Here is a 6416-nt window from a genome sequence, read left to right on the forward strand (position 1 = left end):
ATGTCATCACCTGTTGTGTTAGGTAGAGGGCCAGAGAAAATTATTGTGTCCGACATCGTTTTTGCAAAAGCACACACCGACTCAACATTAACTTTAGTGACCTCCGACATGCGAAGCCGGGAGTCGTTGCTGCCGACGTGAATTACGATTTGAACAGTGTTGTGCACGTTCACACCTCTCATGAACTAGTTCAAAGTTCAGTTCATACAAGTAAACATGAATAGTTCACGTTCATAGTTCACCATTCAAAATCTGAACTACTTCATAGTTCAGTTCATTTCATCGTTTTTAGGTGGAAAGTGCGGCGCCGGCTGTTCACACCGGATGTGCATTTCTCAGCGACGGTCAGCCCGCGATTCTGCTTTCTCCGCTTGCTGTTGAATGTAACCCATTCAATGTACTCGTTTGGGGGTATATGATGATGGTCTCATAGCCCCCCCCCTCTATTTGTATCCATATGACTGCTTGTGTAGCTGTAGTGGATGGGCAGGGGGGAATTTAATTATGTGATTGGGAAAATTGGGGGAATTAAAACTCTAGGACAACAGATCGTTTAAAATCATTTTCAGTTTGTTCCTTGGCGCGTTACGCTCGCGGCGAGTGAAAAAAATAGACTCTACGCCGAAACCATTGGTTCAGGGCGCGAGTGAAGCAGCGCGGCGCAGCGCATCCGATGTGCACCGCACAAAGGTTTAACAGGGAGTGGATAGGAGGCGCTTGATTTCCTTGGCGCTGCACTGCGCTTCCACGCCCCGGGGTAAACTCGGCGTTAGACAGTGCCTCTCCTTTCTCAGAGTAAGGACTAAATCGCAGACCAAGATGCAAAAAAATACTTATTTATTACCAAAAATAGAAAAAACAAGGATCCAAAAAGGCAAAAAACACAAGTGCAAAAAACAGAGAGTCCAATTCAAAAACAGAATTCCAAAAGGGAAAAACAGAGAGGATCAAAAATCTGAGTCTAGTACCATACCAGGTAAAACAAGGTTCAAACACGGCAGAATCTTTACATAGATTCTCACAAACAAACGATACAATCCGACAGGGGACAACAGGAAGACTGGGCTTAAATAGAAGGGGGAACAAAGACAAGACACAGGTGAACAAATCAGGCAAACAATCAGGTTGATGACCGGGAACAGGTGAGGGACAAAAAGAGCGGGAAGCAACAGAGGGCGGAGTCTCCGGACAATAACAGAACACACATGGCCTGACATTGGCGATTTCTTTACCTTTTTCCAGATGTTGAGGGTCATTTGCAGAGCCGGTGGCAGATTCGTCATTTTCACAAAGCGCTTGTGAGTGAAGTGTGGTGATCTACTGAAGGTCTCGCTGAAATAAAAATCCTACAAAAACCCATCCCGAGTTAACGTGTCCGTGTCAGCATCACGTTGAGGCAGCAATATAAATGAAATGGTTTAAAAAAAACATAATATTACAAAACCCAGCCGACCACTGTGTTTATGCCAAAGAGTCAAATGAAGGGAAGGTGATCATAATCACATGGGTCGATGACTTGATCATTGCAGCAAGCAATGAAGAAAGACTGAAAAAGGTGAAAGAGATGCTCGCAGAAAAGTTTAAGATGAAAGATTTAGGCAAACTCAAACATTTTCTGGGTATTGATTTCAGTCAATCAGATGGATGTGTAAAGATGTCACAGGAAAGCTACACTAACAAGATACTACAGCGTTTTAATATGCAAGATTGTAGGACCAGAGAAACACCCTGTGAGCAGAAGCTAGAGTATACTGAAGATGCAGTAAAGATGGAAGATGTCAGGATGTACAGGGAGGCTGTTGGTAGTCTTATATACTTGACTACTTGTACCAGACCGGATTTAAGTTTTGTGGTGAGCAGATTATCACAGTATTTTGCTGAGCCTACAGAGGAGCAGTGGGTCACTGTGAAGCATGTTTTAAGGTATCTCAAAGGCACTGCAGAGAAAGGGTTAAGCTTTAAGAGAAACGACAGTGAGGAGCTAGGTATACAAGCCTACAGTGATGCTGACTGGGCGGCTGATACAAGTGACAGACGCAGTACCACAGGATACTCTGTCAGTCTTAGTCAGAACAGCTCTCTAGTCTCGTGGAAGACTAGAAAACAACCCACAGTTGCGCTATCAACCTGCGAGGCAGAATATATGGCACTGGCTTCAACCATACAGGAGTGTCTATACCTGGAGCAGTTACTAGGGGGTATAGATAACTACAATTACACACAAACTATTGTACATGAGGACAATCAGGGGACAATAGCTCTTGCCAAAAACCCTGTACACAGACAGAGGTGTAAACACTTTGACATAAAGTACCACTTTATCAGGTCAACTGTGATTGAGGGAAGGGTGATTTTGATGTATTGTTCTACTGATGACATGGTTGCTGATGTAATGACCAAACCTGTAAATAAGTTGAAACTGAAGAAGTTTGCAAATGCTCTTTTTGGAGATTGATATGTGTATGACAGCAACCCAGTCTCATCAGAAAATGTTCAATGGCAACGTTGGTCCACTTGGACCGACGTTACCATCTCACAATCTGGCCTCTCAGATTGTGAGATGGTAACATTTAGTCCTCCCATTGTTTTGCATTGGCGTGTTCTCACGTCACGTGACTCTCAAGCTCCCGTCTGCGGAGAGGAAAACATGGCGGAGATTCCTTGTTTTTTCAGATAAAAATATAATTTTGTAACTTAGTTTGGGCATAAAAATACATTCTGACACCATTTCTAGCGAGAAATGTGGTCTTTGCTTCCACAGTCTTCAGCCAGTTCGTGCTTATGATAAATATTTTAATAGTTATCACGCATGTTTTTATCGTTGCTATGATGGTTGCCATGGCACCACGGGCGCAGCTTGGTGTTTAAATCACAGTCCCTGCGTGGTGTCCTTCAGTGATCGTGAATGTTATTCATGTTATATAATAGTAATATTTGAGGCTAGATTACATCTCTAATGAGAAGGATCATGCGAGTCTGTTTATACCGAGGCCGGCCCGAGTGCGCGACCGGCCCGAGTGCGCGAGCCGAGCGGCCCGAGCGGCGCGAGCCGAGCGGCCCGAGTGCGCGAGCGGACCGAGTGCGCGAGCGGACATGACGTGTGGCTGTCGTAAAAACCCTATTTGTAAACAACCAGCCCTTTAACTCGGGGCTGCGTCATAAACACGGCGCGCTTGGAAGACCACGATGTCATCTTCCTTCTGTCAGGTAAGTAGTTTATTGTTTTTAAAGATCGTTACGATCTAGGTTTACAGTCCGAGTGCGGAGAGAGTCCGTCAATCCACACTATGGACGCTGTTCATCAGCTAATACGCCATTGTTAGCCACATGCTTCAGCCCACGGTAGCCTGTGCTACCTGGGAGGTGAATACATGGTTGTTGAAAGCAGTTCAAGACGCTTAGCTCATCATTGAGGGACGCTACAATATAAATATAAACATGAATTTGATTTATGAATGCTTTAGATTAATAAGGAGTGTATTTGTCTACCATTACTCCACAATATCAGGTCAATTTGGTTTAATGTATAGTATGCACTATGACAATAATGTTTCCATGTTATGGAGTTGCGATTCATTTTATAAAACAATTGCTATGTTCTGTTTTTTAATCAAGGAGGATCAAAGTGAAGCTACAGGAGTTTCATTAACGTCAACAACTTGGACCAAACAGTTTGTTTTGCTTGATGAAGAGCAGGAAGGGCAGCCTGGAGAGAAAGAGAAGCCGGGTTGAGCCCACTACCATCATCCACGTACCACGAGGAAGATGAGGGAGAGAAATGATCCTACCATTAAAGAGGTACTTTTAAGTTACATACCAGAAAAAACATTTTATATAATTTGCCAAATATACATTTTTATTAAATCCCCAAAGTACGCTTGCTGAAATACAAGTTAATATCACACTGAAAGAATTTTGATCAATCATGCTTCCCTGCTGTGATTGTTTAACTAGGAAAACAACTTTTTCCACAGGAAGGCAAGTAAATTTAAGGAATACATGTGCAAAGTTTTCCTCTGTTATGTATAATGATGACCCCCATCAAACATATGTTAGCGATATTTACACCTTTTAATTTATACTGTTTATTTCTGTCTACATGTGTGAATTTGCCTTCATTAGTTTCAGAAAAGAGCGATGATGTATCGGTCAGTGGGCGGCAGCACGAGACTCCGCAAACTAGTCTGTAAGCAAAGCAGACGAAGGCATCGAGGTTGCGGCCTGCCATCATTGTTATTTTGCTTAAGGGACTGAATATGTTTCATGTAGAAATATTAGCATTTCCCTTATATCTACCAAAACTGCTTGTTTCACAGACTGCAGTTTTGTTTTGATCCGATGTGGTGTGCAAATACAACCGTATCTGCAATGGGTTGTGGGGCATTAACATTTGTAACTCTAATTTTGTTTTGACAGACTGTGAAAAGAACGTTGAGAACATCACCACTCTACAGGAAGACACAGTCCAGTAATGGGTGTCAGAAGTTCAGTAGTGAACGACAGGTACTGTGGAAAAATATGTGTCATTGTTGTACAATGTCCTTTGACTCTGTTTAAACAAGGTCAACACAAAAAGGTTTGACTGTAAACTGATATCGGTATGAATTCATGTTATTCTCCTCGTCAAAAGAAACAAACAATCCAAATTACCTGCAGAAAGCCCTTGATGGACGCTTCAGCTGCATCGTCAGACTGGTGAGACAGCAAGATGCCAACTTTAATGCCAATTTATTTGTGTAACATTCTGTGACCAAATGTATAGATAACTTTTTGTAGATTGTAAAAATAGATAACCCATTTATTACAAAAAAACTACACTAGAATTATCGCACTGCGTTGTATGACTCCGCTAACCAGAGCAGTGTCCGTCTACATATTTCTACATATTTTCTCTCATATAAATGACACTGTATCTCTTGACAACTGAAACCATAAGATGAGGTCAGTGTGGCCTTGACCTTTTTACTTTAAGACAAATACAAAGTTAGACAATCCGAAAACATGCAGTTATGCCTCCGGCGACTCGCTATTGCAGAGGCATTAAAACCGTAGTGTAGTAGATTGGATTTTATTGGTGTTACATTGGACATCTTGTATGGGTACACCAAAAAATATATTTGGTTTCACATTCTAGATGGCAATAAGCAGAGTCATCAACTCAGGAAAAATATTTCTGTAGAAAAGAAAGCCTTGTATGTGTGTATGTATACATACACACAAACGCACAATTGAGACTTTTTTGTCTTATATCATATATTCTCAGGCAGTACTGATGCATTTACTGAGAGGGGACGTGAGGGCCTACTCTGCGTGCTCAGAGTTCAAGCCCAGCAGGCTGCAGCGGGCCTGACATATTCTGGAACAGCAGCACAGTCTTTGGATGACTCCTCTGAAGATGAAAACATGGCGAGGTACTTCTCCACTGATGAAGAACTGTGAGGGCTGTGATTAGCTACACTCTCTTGCTACAATGCTACTCATGCTACTCCCTGGCAGCCTTAGGAAGGCATTAGCTTGCTGTGTGGTAGCTGTTAGCTTCAGCATTTTTAGTTTTTAGTGGCCTGTCTGACGTTTATGTTTAAAACCAAAAAATCAGAGGGAACCATCTTCATAATTTAACACTATGGTTTGTTTGTGTCCTTCAGTTCTTCTCAAGAGAAGCAGTACAGGTGTGCCTCAGCTCCACGGTCCCTCCTGCAGCCTCCGCTCCTGATGCTAACCTCATGTCTCCATCACACCAAGCAGCAGACCTGGATTGACAGACCTTTCTCCAGAGCTGCCCCCTCCCTCTGAAACCCCCCTCTCCAAAACACTATTTGTGTAGTTTTTAAAGTATTTTTTGCATGAGAATTGTTGATCATAACATTTCCAGCAGATGCCTTAATATAATGTTTGTGCACAATAAATGAAATTGATCATAACATAATGGTATTTCCTTGCACTTCTACACCATGATATTGTCAGATAAGATGCTGATTACATTAAAGCAGTGAATGCTCTGCTTTAAGCAACATAAACACACAATGATTCAATGGATCTGAAGTAGAATGGGCACATTACATTCTGTAGAGAATGCCTCAGTTATGGAAGTCAGAAAATAACTTTCTTTATCTGAGGTTCCAGCCATTTATAGTCACAGCAAAGCACACAGGTCTGGTTGTCTAAGTGGCGCCCATATCATTGTTTAAGATGTGTAACATCAAGTTTGTGTTTCAGTGCAAAATTAGTCATTAGTCAAGAGTTCACCATCTTGTTTACACTAAAATTAGGTGACCCAGATGTTTCACAATGCAATCTGATAAGGTCTTATGAGAAACATTCTTAACATTAAAGAAATCAACACAGAGGATAGCAATATCTGTTTGCCTTTAATCAGTAGCTGGTAATCGGCAGCCTGACTTATTCAAACACATTAA

The 6416-nt window shown here is 41.9% G+C and overlaps 1 long non-coding RNA gene across 4 annotated transcripts; it reads left to right on the top strand.

Moving 5' to 3' along the window:
* The first annotated feature begins 3099 nt into the window (after window positions 1-3099).
* LOC128436422 (uncharacterized) lies at window positions 3100-5909 on the top strand. Of its 4 annotated transcripts, XR_008338065.1 has the most exons (6): window positions 3100-3207; window positions 3616-3798; window positions 4417-4503; window positions 4631-4695; window positions 5264-5411; window positions 5646-5909. It is a non-coding gene; the product is annotated as an uncharacterized LOC128436422 (long non-coding RNA). The 4 variants fall into 4 exon arrangements; XR_008338063.1 differs by having other exon boundaries at window positions 4417-4695; XR_008338064.1 differs by having other exon boundaries at window positions 4631-5411.
* Window positions 5910-6416: the final 507 nt, after the last annotated feature.

This window comes from Pleuronectes platessa, unplaced genomic scaffold (genome assembly GCF_947347685.1).
Source record: "Pleuronectes platessa unplaced genomic scaffold, fPlePla1.1 scaffold_72, whole genome shotgun sequence".
NCBI classification, from domain to species: Eukaryota; Metazoa; Chordata; class Actinopteri; order Pleuronectiformes; family Pleuronectidae; genus Pleuronectes; species Pleuronectes platessa.